At 41.3% G+C, this 15,469-nt stretch overlaps 1 protein-coding gene across 1 annotated transcript in view; it reads right to left on the bottom strand.

Annotated features, from left to right (window-relative positions):
* Window positions 1-15,469, bottom strand: part of LOC111864314 (potassium voltage-gated channel protein Shaw) — a 261,436-nt gene that overhangs the window by 181,553 nt on the left and 64,414 nt on the right. The window contains exon 2 of the mRNA XM_023851473.2: window positions 7,691-7,851. The gene's annotated coding sequence lies outside the window, so the exon portion shown is untranslated. The remainder of the gene's footprint in view (window positions 1-7,690; window positions 7,852-15,469) is intronic.

The following is a 15,469-nucleotide window of genomic DNA, read 5'->3' as shown; positions in this document are numbered from 1 at the left end:
ATTTTTCCTTTCGATCCTGATTATCCGACATCAGGATTAACTGTAACCGGAATAGCGAGGGTTTATTGTTTGTGTGAGTTACGGCTGAAAGAATGCATGATGGCGCTCCGGCAAAATGTAGCCGGGCTGTGCGAGATATTCTTAATAATACATGTCGTGACCAATGGATAGGCACAAGAGGACCCACTGCATGACCTCCACGCTCCCCTGACTTGAAACATCTGGAATTTTACCTGTGAGGACATCTAAAACCCCCTGTGTATGCAGCTCCTGTTGACAAAGAAGAGGCACTTCACATTGCACTGTGAATTCCTGTCAGACTATACGCAACGGCCCCGGCATCTCTGTACGGATAAGGCGGCCCGTGGCGAGACGTATCAAGGCGTACATTGAACTTCATGGAGGACATTTTGAGCATGTACTATAAATGTACTCTTTGAGCTATAGCTCACAAATTAAATATTTCCAGACACATGCTGATATGTACATGTTTTTTTTTTTGGTATGTAGAAATCGTGCCCAAAATTTGTTCGTACATTTCGGTTACGCTTGTAGGGAGAACATGTGACCAGTATGGTCCGCAACCCTTCTCTACAACTGTTCAAATAATACAAGTAAATCAATAAATTTCCTTTAATATCGCGGAGGCAACTGAGAATTGCTCATGTCCTGGACAGCTTCTATGCTTCTGATATAACAGACCGCTGGGTTGGTATGTCCCACAATTTGTCTCTCTCTCTTTCATGTGATGCCTCAAAAGGTTACCCAGTGTTCCCACATCACACAAGTTACCATAACAACCAATAATTGGCTACGTGTGTTCTCATTTTAATTAATGTTACTCTGGAAAATATTCCTACAAATTTCACACAACAATATCTGTCATATTTTCTTTATTTATCTATTTCTTTGAATGCTAATAATATAGGTAAAGTAACAGACTTAAAAATATATCAGTTAAAAAGTTAATTGGTTCATTATAGCATATCTAATGGTACTTTTTAAAAATGTTACTTTTTCAAATGTTATACAAAGTCAATATAAATTTAAATTATTTAACACCTCATCTTACGGCATATCATCACGCCGAAAATGGATCCGTTTTAATATTAAATTCTTTTACCATTTAATATTTTATGAGCCACTTGAGAATGATCTAAACACGCAGTGATATAAAACAATAATACAAATTAATATTTATTTTCTATTAATTTTTATTTGATATTAACTTCATTAACGACCCTGATACTATTTTACAGTTCAGATTCCTACGGTAGCGCCCCTGAAAATTTGTATCTTCTGGGATATAACAACGTGTACTCCGAAAACAAGTTCCCCCCAAATTTTAGAGGAACAAGCTTGCTGAGTCCTTGCTTCGATTACACTTTCGTCCTGAATATGAAGCTAGTAGCTTCCTCCGAAACAGAGTACACAGATGACAGGAACAACACTTTCATACAGTAGGAGGGTCCAGCATTCAGAGTCTGCCTCACAAAAGGAGGAAAAAGAAACACAAGTAGAAGAAGAAGCGGAAGAGTAATCTTCTAGTGGTTTTCTTAGCTTTCTGTCCCTGCGGGACTTATTCATGCTTCATTTATAGACGTTAATTTCTTCGCCTATACAATGTTAAATCTTAAAAGATTTTCGTTTTCTCTCCTCTTCCTCCCATTTTGAGGCACAGGCCTGATTTCTCAGTTTCATGATCATTTTACAGATGGTAAGACCCCTTGGACGGGTGATCAGCCCGTCGCAAGGCCTCTATCTAAACACGGGACAACATAAACACAGAATAAACGCATACATACATCAAACGTCCATGCATTGTGTGGGATTCGAACCCACGATCCTAGCTTCCGAGCGATCGAAGACAATATATTCCTCAGACCGCTCGGCTACCGTGACCGGCTTAAAAGAATTAGTGAATGATAAATTGGAAAATGTGGAAGGAAGTTCTTGGCCCAGTTTAAAGTATGATCCCGGAAGTTACATGAAGGAACGAGTGAAATTATAATCACATACAGTCAGGGGGGTCCTTCTCCAGGTCACCCTGACTTTGAAGCAAAACCTTTACCCACTTCACAGACTTACACCGTAGGGGTTTCATTCGAAGTGTAGGATTAATAAAGGGTTAATCCAAAGGGGAAGCACAACAGATCACTGATGGTCGCAGTGCGAGGGCTGGATTTTATGGCCCAACCCTTACATATACAAATTCAGACACCGCAAGGGCTGTGTAAAATTGGGAACATCAGTCAGGGCAAAAACATTTTCCTGGACGATATCTGAACCCGGTACATCCTAACTACAAACCACGAATTCTACCCACTCAACAGCTACATTCCATATGTTCGAACTTCGGCTGTAGGAACTTCTGCTTGGAGAACATGCTGAAAGCGCGGTCTGCCTCAAGTGAGTTTCCTTGTCTCAAACATTAGAACAAAGATGAAACACATTTCGCATTAAGCTGGCCAACCTGTAAATTTTAAGTACCAAACTCCTTGCAATAAAAAGGCTGACGGCCATTGAAATCAATTACTAGTCAGTGGCTTACATGTGAAGTTAAGTGAGTACAAGTATGGCAAGATGCAGTAGTGCAGTGGTTACAAATTCTCTGTGGGACGGAGGAAGGGTCAAGCACTGTACCTAAAATCCTATTACAATCCATGAACCCATGCATATGTATAATACGTTGTACAAATTCTATCGTAAATGCAACACTTTATTGTATATTCCTTGTCCTCTTTCTCTCACACTACATGTTTCGGCCGCAAGTGGCCATCATCAGGTGTATTTTTACATTACGTAGCTGTCACACTGCACACAATTTAAAATTTAAGACTCCAGATTTCACAATTGTTCATTGTTGCGTTGTTAATCGATGCCTGATATTCCAGAACTCGTCTTGCTGTTTTTCCGGTTATGTTTAACATCTCTGTTAGTATACTTTCGTTGATTTGGTTAAATTTGTTTTTATAAATCCACAATTTAAATTTAAAATTTAAAATTTAAAATCACGGGGAATACCCGCTCTATGCCTACATGTGCTGCAGCAGCTACTTCTTGCTTTTCGTGCAGGCTCCCTGTGTCGTGCCGCTGCTTTCCTTCAATACGTTTAAATTTTAAATTTAAATAGTGGATTTATAAAAGAAAGTTACCCAAATCAATGAGAGTATATTAACAGAGGTTAACATAACCGGAAAAACGGAAAGACGAGTTCTGGAATATCAGGCACCGATTAAATGAACAATTGTGAAATCTGGAGTCTTAAATGTTAAATTGTGTGCAGTGTGACCGCTGCGTAAAGTAAAAATACACCTGATGATGGCCAGTTGGGGCCGAAACACGTAGTGTCAGAGAAACCCATGTTCGGTGGGTCCCTCGTCACCACGGCATGGCGCGTCCTCAGGTTGCGGATGGAGGAGACACCCCCCAGGTATGGAGGGAAGCTGAGAATAAATTGAATAAGCAGTCGCGTATAGCAGACAAGGGGTGGTCCTCAAGCTTTGGAGTTGGGCGTGGGGCTAACAGCTCCTCACCGTAAAAAATTACTTTGTTACGAAAATGAACACAAAGCCTCGTAGCTGGACGGATTCCTTGGATAAGGGACCTAAGCTAAAGAAAATGGATATGAGATTTGGCACTTGGAATTTTCGAAGTTTGTAAAATGGATCTTAGAGAGATAGGATGGGATGTTATGGATTGGATTGATCTGGCTCAGGATAGGGACCAGTGGAGGGCTCTTGTGAAGACGGTGATGAACCTTCGGGTTCCATAATATGCTGGGAATCCATAAACAGCATGCAATCCTTAGCTATGTTAGTGGATTCCACGAAATCAGCATGATCTCTGCTGAGAACAACCAAGTCTAAAACATGGAAACATTAAAAAAAAATTCATAGTTAGCCAACGGACTCAAAACACTTTTCTCGGATCTTGGAATACCTGAAATACTAGTTTGGATCCTGGAACACCTGAGACACTATTTTTGATCCTATAACAACTGAAACGCTCTTTCAGATCCTACAGCGTCTAAATTATTATTAGTTTTTGTCTAGACTGCAATCATCTCTTTATTTTTACGTGTTTCAGGGTGTAAAAATGAATATAACAAATACAATAAAGGGTTACTTTTACTCTATAGGAATTTTACAGGAACTCGAAGCAAATACCGCGTCGTTTCACAACGACCGCATTTCACGTTACGGTCTATCTGCAAGCAAGAAGACGGTGGAGGAAAACAAGAAAATGTCATACCGAACTGTAATACCCTTAATTCCTTTTGTGTATCCAATTTCAAAATGTATTTACACATAAAATTTCCCACCTCATAATTTCACACTACTCACACTGTTGATTTTAAGATACACAAGATGTAAAATAGATGACGAATCAAGATCAAAGCGTCACAAGATTTATCACCAAGAAATAGGAAATTTTGTTCACAGAATGCACTCACGTGTTTCTTATGATTTATTATTCTATTTAAAGAGCATTGATAAATTAAATCTTTTAATTGTGACTGTGTGTTTTCTGTGAGGTACGAACTAAAGTTTTAAATATAATTTTAAAGGCTTCATAAGAGACCAACCTATCTTCTCGTCAGAGAGGTAGTTACAAAAAGACTATTACCGCAAGGGTTCAGTTGAAAGGAAAAATATGTGGTTGTGGTTATCAAGGGCTTGACGCCAAGACGAACTGATTGGCGATAAACCGCCAGTCGGAAAGTAATTTGGACTCTGACTTTGACTTTGATAATCCCGCTGTTCCTGCAAACAGTTATTAATATAACTTACTAATAATATGAATCAACGAAATCTTTTCAAAAACCCATGCTAATGAGCATTTTTCCGATTCTGAACAAATTTTATGCTTTAAAATGACATACAGAAAATTCGAATTGGGAAGTTCCCACAATTTTTCTCTCCGAATGTTTTAAGCAGTCAGTATGATGATATACTAAATCAAAATTCTACGACCTTTATCTCAATCCATTAATTTAAGCTATTCTAGCTTGTTTACTTGATACAATCTAAACTCTGAGACGGCCAAGTCTATGTACGTATCTTCTAAAAAGGAGAAAAGTCTCCTCCACAAAAACATCTCCATGTAAGATTTGAGGTTTTCACGGCGGTGACTATGAAGAAAGCAGTCTTCTTGGATGTGGCCCCGTATAGATGTGGTGTTAACCGACGTTTCGGAGGAACGTATCGCCTCCATCTTCAGGGTAAAAGGAAAAATAAATAATCCGCGAGCGAAGAGATTATTTATTTTTTCTTCTACCCTGAAGATGGAGGCGATATGTTCCTCCGAAACGTTGGTTAACACCACATCTACACGGTGGCACATCCCAGAAGACTGCTTTCTTCAAAATATCTCCAGTTCTCCCACGAATTTCCCCATTCACTTATCACTTCTCTGTCTTCTTAAGACTGCAAACAGTTAACCTATTGAGAGTCCTACATAGTCACTAGACTTGTTTAGCTCAAACAGCCACTAACCGATCGACCTATAAAACCAATTCTCCCTTCTCCCTTCTCCCTTCACCCAGTTTTCTGATTGATGACCATCGGATACCAAATCACCAGTCCACGGTCGTAAAATTCTATTGTTACTAAAGATCGTGTTTATCCAGGGCTCAAAATAACTTGACAAGGCATCAGGGCAACTAGGCAACCGCAGGATACAGTCGATAAAGATTTGAGTATCCCTTTCGAGGTGAAAGTGATCAAAGCTGGCCGTTACTCCGTGAGATTAGCAACAAGTACCGTTAGAATCAGGATCCAACCTGAGGCATTTACTTAGAAAGGTTCTAGAGAATATTCAGCAAAAAGTAGTGGTTTGAACTAGCATTCGGATAAGAGTATTTGTACCCAAGCAGTAATAGCCTCGCGTTTGGAAACGGGTACCACTAACACAAATATTTCACTGAGGTTTCTTCTGTAGCGAAATTCCGCAGAAAACTCGGCAACAAGTAGCAGTTACATTGATATATTGGGTTTTCGGACTTCATCCATCGTCCTGGTTTTTAAGATAACTAAAAAAAACACGACGTGATTGAGGCTAGCTCTTTCTAAGGGACCCAACAGAATAGGTGTTTTCCTTCACCTGAGGACAGAAACAGATCCAGTTTCCGAAACGTCGTGTTTTTATTAGTTATCTTAAAAACCAGGACGATGGATGAAGTCCGAAAACCCAATATCTCTGTGTGTTATACACAATCAGAATCCTATAGTAAGTAGCAGTTACTTCAAGTATTCTGATGAGGGGAGTAACACTAATAATCTCGAATTTGGAAACGGGTACGACTAGTACCAGTATTCCACTGAGGAAATTTAGCAAAAGTAGAAATTTCCAGTATTCAGATGAGGTTGTATATTACTCAAAATTAAAAAGCCTCCGCGTTTACCAAAAAAAAAATAAATTAATTTTTATCAATATCACACTGAGAATATTTACGTATCGAGGTCACTACGGAAGTTTAGTAACAAGCAGCGGTTATGAACTAGTACTCTCCTCAGGTTATTTATATCCAAATAGCAGTACCCGCTGCGGTTTTTTTTCTGTAGCGCTACAGCCCCAGTGGGCCTAAGCCTACCTCCATGAACTTCTCCGTTCACTTCGGTTTTTCTAGCTCTTACACATTCGGTAGGACTCCTTGGGCGTGTGATCAGCTCGTCGCAAGGCCTCTACCTGTAGACAAACACAGAAAAACGCACACAAACATCCATGCCCTGAGCGGGATTCGAACCCACGATCCCGGCTTCCGAGCGAGCGAAGACAGTGCACGCCTTAGACCGCTCAGCTACCGTGACCGGCAGTGTATAAGAATAATATATAAGAATTCAGTCCGTACATCACAGGAAACAGATCCGAACCCACGATCCCAGCTTCCGAGCGAGCGAAGACAGTACATGCCTTAGACCGCTCGGCTACCGTGACACCCGCTGCATTTAGGAACAGTAATATCCTACTGAGGGTATTACATAAAGAGGTTTTAGCAAATACTCAAGACCAAGTAAAAGTAAAGCTATCCCTGTACCAGGCCGTGAAGGCCCATAAGTTTGTGAGACATTGAGGCTCCCACATTATCTAGTTAATCGGCTCAAAGATGGCGGTAAGGTTGTCAGCCATACGCGCCGGCCGCGCTTTACTCCCCAGGAAAAGTATTTAATTAATTCCTAGTACTCGTTTCTGTTAGGGGCTCTGAAATACTCTTTATTCAGTGTATTCTTATTGGAATGGTAATACATCTTTATGTATAAAAACGCGCTACTAACAATATAATCCCAACTGACAGTAATATAATGATGAAATTACGCCCCAAAATATCTTGAATATCGTTGCCATGATAGAGATGTCTATCTTAAATTTTGTAAGGTCTAGAAACTTATCTACAAACCGAAAACGACATGGAATTTCAGTCTGGGCTTGTCACAGAACATTGAGATTCGTATTATAGTTCAGGAACAGGTGCCGACAGCACTAACATTCAAATGAGGGTACACATACCGAGGTAGTGTTTCTCTCCCGCATTCAGAAGTACAATCATCAGGATCGTCTTAGCAAGATAACATATTAATTGAATTTCCTCAGTAACTACATCACAAGTACCCACAGAGGTCTTTACTCTGGGAGATTGAAGGTACTCAAGTAATTAATTAATATTTGCGATAAGGAGTAGGGTACTTACCCTAGTGCGTTCAACACGTGATGATATCGAAGCGATGTGACTATACGCGTTACCGAACGAGGCTGGAGTTCGCGGGTTACTGCCAAGCCGTCCTCTCTGTTCCGACGCCGACCGACGCTCCCACCCCTCCACACATACGTAGCTTTCCACAGCGCCGCCTGCTATAAGAAACAGGCACATGTCTCTTAGCAGTGTCAATACCCGACAAGAGCGCAGTGACCATAGGGTCACTCGATTGCACTTGGTCTGTTACACACTCCAGTAAGAGACATTCACTTACATATGTCTACGAAATAGAATTTTAGATTAAACATCAAATTATTTTGCAGTTTACTTCGTCCTCTAAATATTTTGCCTCGGAACAGAAAACCTGATTGAAATTCCAAGCTTCTTGAGGGTAAACAAGTTGTATGGTAACCCTTAGAAAAGTTTCATCAAATGACCTTCAAATAACAACAGGTATATTCCAAGAAAATGCTTATTCTTTTTTGTAAAAATCTGTATGTCAAACTAGGTGTTATCTATTAACAGAAACAACACATCTATTGCTTAACAACTTATTGATTTCTTCTACTCTTCACAGTATATGTTTACGAACTTCTCGTAGACGCATAATTCCCTCAGATTCTACTGAGAAAATTGAGTCAATATGTTACTCCCTAATATTCATAGCCACCTACCTAACTAAAAGTTATCACGTATTAAAAGATAATTTCTTAAAAATGCAAAGCTATCCCTGTAACAGACCATGGAGGCCCATTAGGTTCTGAGACGTCAAGGCTCCCACATTTTCTAAATAACCGGCTCACAGACAGCGGTGAATTCAGCCTTATGAGCCGTCCGCCCTTTACTCACAGGAAGATTCCTGATACTCATTTCTGTTAAAGGCTGAGTCGAACCCAGGGCCATAGTGCGGCTGGAAGGATTAGGTAAATTGAAAAAAGAATCCACCTTATCAGGACTCGAACCCGCTACCTTCCGGCTTGTATCGTAGTGCCTCAACCAACTACGTTACCGTATACTACCTATCTGTATACTACCTGTATTCCTTCCAGAACTACAGCTTCAACTTATATTTTTAGATCACTTTTTTTTATTGCTAGTGGGGTGGGACTAAGTCCCTTGTACTGCGGCCACTTCTGGCCTGTTTTACCAGCCCCAGATGATAGGTGAGGGTGACTGTGAAGCAATTGGTGGAATGAAGATTGGCAGGGGAAACCGAAGTACTTGGAGAAAACCTGCCCCAGGGCCACTTTGTCCACCACAAATCCCACGATCGAACCCGGGCCGCCGCGGTGGAAAGCCAGCGACTAACTGCTTGAGCTATAGCGTGGCCTTCAGATCACTTGCTATCCCCCGTTAAATTAACGTCATATTTAATCACGTGGTCGCAAAAGTATCTAGCTTCATATTTTCTTACAACCAGCTGTCTCAGAAACAGGTTTCGTTTCTTCTTTTTAGGCCCCCCTGTTTTCTGAAATATTTTCCCCATCCCTCTTCATTAATCACGTGATAACTGAAACATTTCTCATGTCCCATTTTCAGAGCGGCTTGCTTGCCAAATATTTTTTTCTCTCCCTTTAACCACGTGTTCACACTTGTTCATGATCACCTGTGTTCATTACCCGCGCGATGACACCATACAGGACAGAACCCCGCTCAGTTGTTTCGTTCAGTCATAACGTCATTTCGGGCTCATCGCCCGCTGTGGGAGCTGCATCAGGGCTTCCAGACACACCCGAAGACATCAACCCTGTTGATTCCAACTCCGCCGTTGGCAGACTTTCAACGTTCTATGCAGCGCATTACCGACAGGTGGAGGTACACAAACTTTATTACGTTTCCTTAATGTCTGCTCACATGCAGAAGGGAATTTACATGCCGAAAATTGCACAACAGCACAATCACAGTGACCGCGCTGTCTAAGGCATGAACTTACTTCCCTCGCTCGAACGCTAGGTTCCTGGGATCGAATCCAAGACGAGGTATGGATATCTGTGTACGTTTATGCTGTATGTGTTGTTCTGTGCGTAGGCAGCGGCTTTATGGCGGGTTGATCGCCCTTCCAAAGAGTCCTACCGAATTTGTATAGACTGAGAAAATGAAAAATCTTCCCAAAGCCCACAAGGGCTGTAGAGCCATAGATACAGAAATATGTAGATATATAGGCAGCACACAACGCCGCCAGTAGCCAAACTATATAGCCTAGAATGATGGGATTAATAGAACTGGAAGAAATTTGAAAGGAAACTCTCATTTGCTAATTATGATACAATCCTGACGTTTGCCTAGAGGAACTGAGGAAACTATGAGAGGTCTCATTCAATACTCCCCAATATCCAGACCGAGGTTCGAATCGAGTCCATCCCAAATGAGACCTACCAGCGTCACCGCTACTCCCACAATTCCGGTTATACGAGGTTGTGTTTACCGCTGGCAGTTTGATCGCGTTTGGAGTATAGCGTCTCACAGGGAGAGAACAGTGTGCAACTGATCAGGAAAATTTAATTGATTTTCACTCTACATAATACAATGAAATGTTTACAGCACTGTCCTGGATCAGAAAGGAAGAAAACTGCTTTAGTTCCTCATTAGATAATGTTCGTTTAATTTGTTACGTAACTGGTTAAATGATTGGTTAGTTAGTTTGTCAATTACTTGGCTCATTATTTGGTTGAGTAACTTGCCATTTGATTATTTAGGTGTTTAATTTATACTCACCTAGCTAATTTGTTTGTTACGTAGTTATATAGCTGGCTTGTTAGTTAATTGTATACGAAGACACGCAACAACTAACTAACTCCACTAAGCTATGTACTTCTTGAGAAACCAATAGTTTCTCAGCCATTCATAAAATTTCAGATATTTTATGAAACCCGAAGGTTCATTATTGTGTTCACAACAGCCCATCGTTGATTCCTAACCTGAGCCAGTTGAATCTACTCCACAACCTTACTTCCTATTACTTTAGGATTCATTTTGACATCATCATCACATATACGTCTAAGTCTTCACATTGGTCTGTTTCCTTCATAGCTTCAGTCCAAAAATTGTATGCGTTTTTCTTCTCTCAGGTGTGTGCTACATGCCCTGCCCATGTAATCCTTCACTACTGATCATCTTCATATCGTCTGAAAAATGCAGATTATGAAGTTCATACAAATATTACGTTGCTGGGCATTTGCCATCGTCCTGTTGTCATTTAAAACACAATGTTTCGGAGACTGGATTCTACCTCCTTCTTCAGGTAAAACCTACAAATTTGGGTTCAATCGATAGGTTGGAAAAAGGAGACTAGCTCAATCGAATGGGGCCAACTGAGTAGGTTTCACTTGAAGACGGAGAAGGGATTCAGTCTCCGAAACGCTGTATTTTAAATAAAAACAGGACGATGGATAATGTCCAGAAACATACGTAATATTTATATTAATGTAACGACGTCACAAATGTTTAGATCTAATTATAAATTTCATCTTTATGCAAATTTTCCAGGATCCTGTTACTTCATGGGAGTCGCGATAGCTTACTCGGCAGAAAGATGGGCTACGCACTCGACGGCCGAAGTCCTATTCCCGACAGGGGGAAGAGATTTTTTTCCTGCTACACGGCGTTCAGACCGGCTCTGAGGCCCGCTTTTTATACAACGGGAAACGGGAGGTTCTTTTCCGTGGGTAAAGGGACAAAGGCTTGACTAGTGCCTAAGTTAAGAAAATGGAGCTCTAACTTCACTTCTCCATACGTCTTCGTAGCGTGATGTTTAATTAATTAAGCACAGCACAACTTTAATTTTACTTTTTTATCTATTATTTCATATGTCTTAGGTTCAAATACTTCAGTACCCTGTTCTCAAAAACCCTCGGTCCATATTTTACCCTTAATATGACAGACCGCTTATCACAGACATGAAATGTCTTCGGCCGCTCCAACACTGGGGTCGTGTGTTCGAATCACACTTAAGGCATGCATATCTTGTTTGTATTAGGTATCGGCCTTGCGAAGAGCTGATCCTCAGTCCAAGGAGTCATACAGACTGTTTTAGGATTAAGAAACTGAAGTGAAATAAAGTGTTTCTCGGAGCTCCAAATGGGAGAAAGAGGAATGGAAGAAGAAGGTGAGAGACGAAGTTTTACACCCATATGAAACTATTTGTAAAATTACAATGTCTTATATTCTGAAGGTTAGTTGTAGAATATACAGAATCAAGAAAGATCTTGAACCAAACAGCAGATGTAATTTGCAGAATGTAATGTTTTATTTCTCCCCATTAAAGCCTTTAAAGTTGTATGATACTGCATAGAGAAACAGTTATCAGAACTTTACATTACTCGGAACACAAATAAGTGCTGTGACTCTTTCAGAAAGGGTTTTATGGTAACGTCTGTCTGATAAATGCAATCTGTCGGCGAATGTGCCCTGTGAGTTTGGTGGGATTCACCGTGCAATAAAAGTCCAACATATAAAGAGACACAAGGAGCGTGTGTCTGCATACAGAATTCTCGGGAGCTCACCGCTGTGAGTTGCTTCTCTCGGACGTCAAGGAGATAAGCAAGATTGGCAAAGCAGGGGTGTCATATACTTCAGGGCCCTTTCACATAATGACTCCCTACAAATTAACGATTTAACTAATCATTAACTAACCGACTGATCGTCTAACGCCGAATTAAAATATCAAGTAGTAACACTTTAGATTTTTATTCGGGAGATGTTCGGTTTAGCCGGTCACGGTAGCCGAGCGGTGTAAAGCATGCACTGACTTCGCTCCTTTGGAAACCGGGATCGTGGGTTCGAATCCCACTCAGGGCATGGATGTTTAGTTTGTGTGTGTGTGTGTTTTTCTGTGCTTGCCTTGAGACGAGCTGATCACACGCCCAACGAGTCCTACCGAATGTGTAAGATCTAGAAAAACCGAAGTGAACGGAGAAGTTCAAGGATGTAGGCCTAGGCCCACTGGGGCTTTAGTGCCAAGGTTAAAAAAGATGTTTGTTTTGATTTTCTGTCAGGACACCATCTCTCCTCACGGAGTTTTACCGTGACATTCTGTATCTCTTTTCATAAACACCGGAGAGTCCCTTTATTCGGCCATGGCCGATTCCTCCTGAATCCTTTTAAATTCATATTTCATTATCGAACGGCACTACCCATGCTTCATCCTGAAAGTAATCAACTACCTACCTGCCTACCTGCCTACCTACCTACCTACCCACCTACCTACACACATACCTACCTACTTACACACATACCTACCTACCTACCTATCTACCTACCTCGGCGCTACAGTCTTCAGTGAACCTTGGCCTCCTCTACAACCAGCCTCCACAGCCAGTGCGTGCTGCCATAGGAATGGATCCACGCATGATGACCCGAGGCTTGTTGTTAGGTTTCTGAACAAAACACTTTATACAAGATGAGGTTCTTAGCCTCACACCCAATCCCCAACCTGGAGGACAGACCAGGGTATCTGTTTTAGTCTTGATTCTACCCCTTGACCTTTCCGGTATGTGTGACTCTACCAGTAGTTAAACTACCGCCGGCATAGCTCTCCAGGTCACAGTGACGCAAGCCCCACCACCACGACAAGGTGGAGACACTTTTTTGGGGGATACTTATATAACTAACCAAAAATAACCGACTAAGTAATTAGGATTTTGATTAAGTGACTAAGTAACTGACTGTAAACTGAGGGAATTAGTAACCATCAAAATAACTGACTGAGAAGCAGATAGAACGCGTGAACTTGTACGTAACTGACGAAATGAATTACTGACTTACTGATTTACAGAACGATTAGTAAAATGTAAAGCTATCTCTGTAACAAGTCACGGAGGCCCATAGGGTTGTGAGGGGTAGAAGCGCCCACATTTTCTAAACAATCAGCTTGCTGATGGCGGTGAGTTAGTCAGCCTTACGTGCCGCTCGCCCTTACCCTCGGAAAGATTTCTAGTACTCACTTCTGTTAGAGGCTGAGTCTACCCCAGGGGCATAGTACTGCTGGAAGGATTAGTTCAATTGAAATATCCAATAATCTTGTCGGGATTCGAACCCGCGACATTCCGGCTAGTAGTATAGTAGTTTCCTAAAATACTTCAAGATTGCTTAACGATATGGTTGTTTTCCTAACATATAATTAAGCAGTGGAGTAGTTGGTTGAGGCTCTACGTTATAAGCCGGAAGGTCGCGGGTTCGATTCCGGATGTAATTGGATTTTATAATTTATCTAATCCTTCCAGCCGCATTATGGTCCTGAGATCCAGTCAGCCTCTAATAGAAATTTGTACCAGGAATCTTCTTGCTGTTAAAGGGCAACCAGCTCCTAAGACTGACAACCTCAGCGCCATCTGTGAGCCGATTATGTAGAAAATGCGGGAGCCTCGACATCTCACAACCCTATTGACCTTCATGACCTGTTACAAGGATATATTTGCCTTTTTCATTTCTCTAATATTTGTTGATTTCATCATGCAAATAATATTTGATGAACGATAACAATTGTGAAGTTCCACATTACATAATTTGATCCATCCTCATCTTCAAGCATCTGCCAGTTGAATGTTAGAGTGAATAGCTACATATCTTACTAAGAAACTGGTCTGATTGCTACTTTACTTAACGACCCTTTTCCAACTTCAAAACGAGATAGAGTGCAGCAGGATACGAATGTGATAGTAAATAGAGCAAGAAATGTTTCGAAAGAGGAAGTCGCGGCCTAATGCAACACTTACGACGCCACGTGCCGATCAGATTATCTTTCGGCACTCCCATTATATCCGCCACAAAAAAAGACATCGACTTGTTATTAATCCGTTAGTATAACATTACTGTCAATCAAGAACCAAGAATCAAGTGGTCAGAGTTCCTGGCTCCAGATCCAGAGGTTCGAGTTTGATTCTCGGCGAGATTTTCTGAGTAGTGGATCTGGAACGGGGTCCACTCAGCCTCGTGAAGATAATCGATGAGCTATATCAAGAAAATAGCGGCTCCCGACTTCAAAACCGAGCTTAACGGCAGTTGGGATCTATTGCGCTGACCACGTGACACCCTCTATCCGTAAATTTAGCACTACGCCGACAAGCTGCGGTCGCTCGGTCGATATAGTTCGCTTGCGCACTACAGGCCGTGGAGAACGGTCTTTCAGTTGAGATATTTCTGTTGCTGTTTGAAGGTCATTTGAGGAATGATTTGTAGGGTTCTCTGTGTAAGTGTCACAAACTCTCTGGAAGTCTTATCATTCCTAGCGGACAGTTTTATCACGAGGCTTGGCATTTAAAATGTTAATCTATTGGACACCACGAGAGTGCTCAGTAAGGAAATCCTTCGATTCCGATCGGTGGTCTGTTTTGTGCTAATTACGGCTCTTACACAATGGCAATAGCCCTTCTCGCATCCATGTTTCGGATGAACACAAGTACCTATGAAATCTTTATCGACAGTTAGAACTTAATGGTATGAGAGGCTGAAGAGGGTGGGTTTGAAGCAATAAAAGTTGCTTTACAGACCACGAATTGAGGGCTTCAAATGCACCGCAACTAAAATAGACTGAAACAGAGACAGAGACCTAAAGAAGTTCCCTGTGTGTAGTAAAGTAACCGGTCAGGTTGGTGTGCCGGCAACGTGCTACAATTTATTTCGAAAGATTGTGGTGCAGAATCCTGACTGGGACGCCGAATATACTCTCTGCGGTTATTCGAATTTACCTCCGTTTCATTCCAAATTCTTTTCAATTCATCATTAAAAAATCCTACTATTCGATTCTGTATAATGTGAGCTATAAATAAAACGTCA

Source organism: Cryptotermes secundus, unplaced genomic scaffold, assembly GCF_002891405.2.
Source record: "Cryptotermes secundus unplaced genomic scaffold, Csec_1.0 scaffold29, whole genome shotgun sequence".
NCBI lineage: Eukaryota > Metazoa > Arthropoda > Insecta > Blattodea > Kalotermitidae > Cryptotermes > Cryptotermes secundus.
This window is presented reverse-complemented; position numbering and strand designations above follow the sequence as displayed.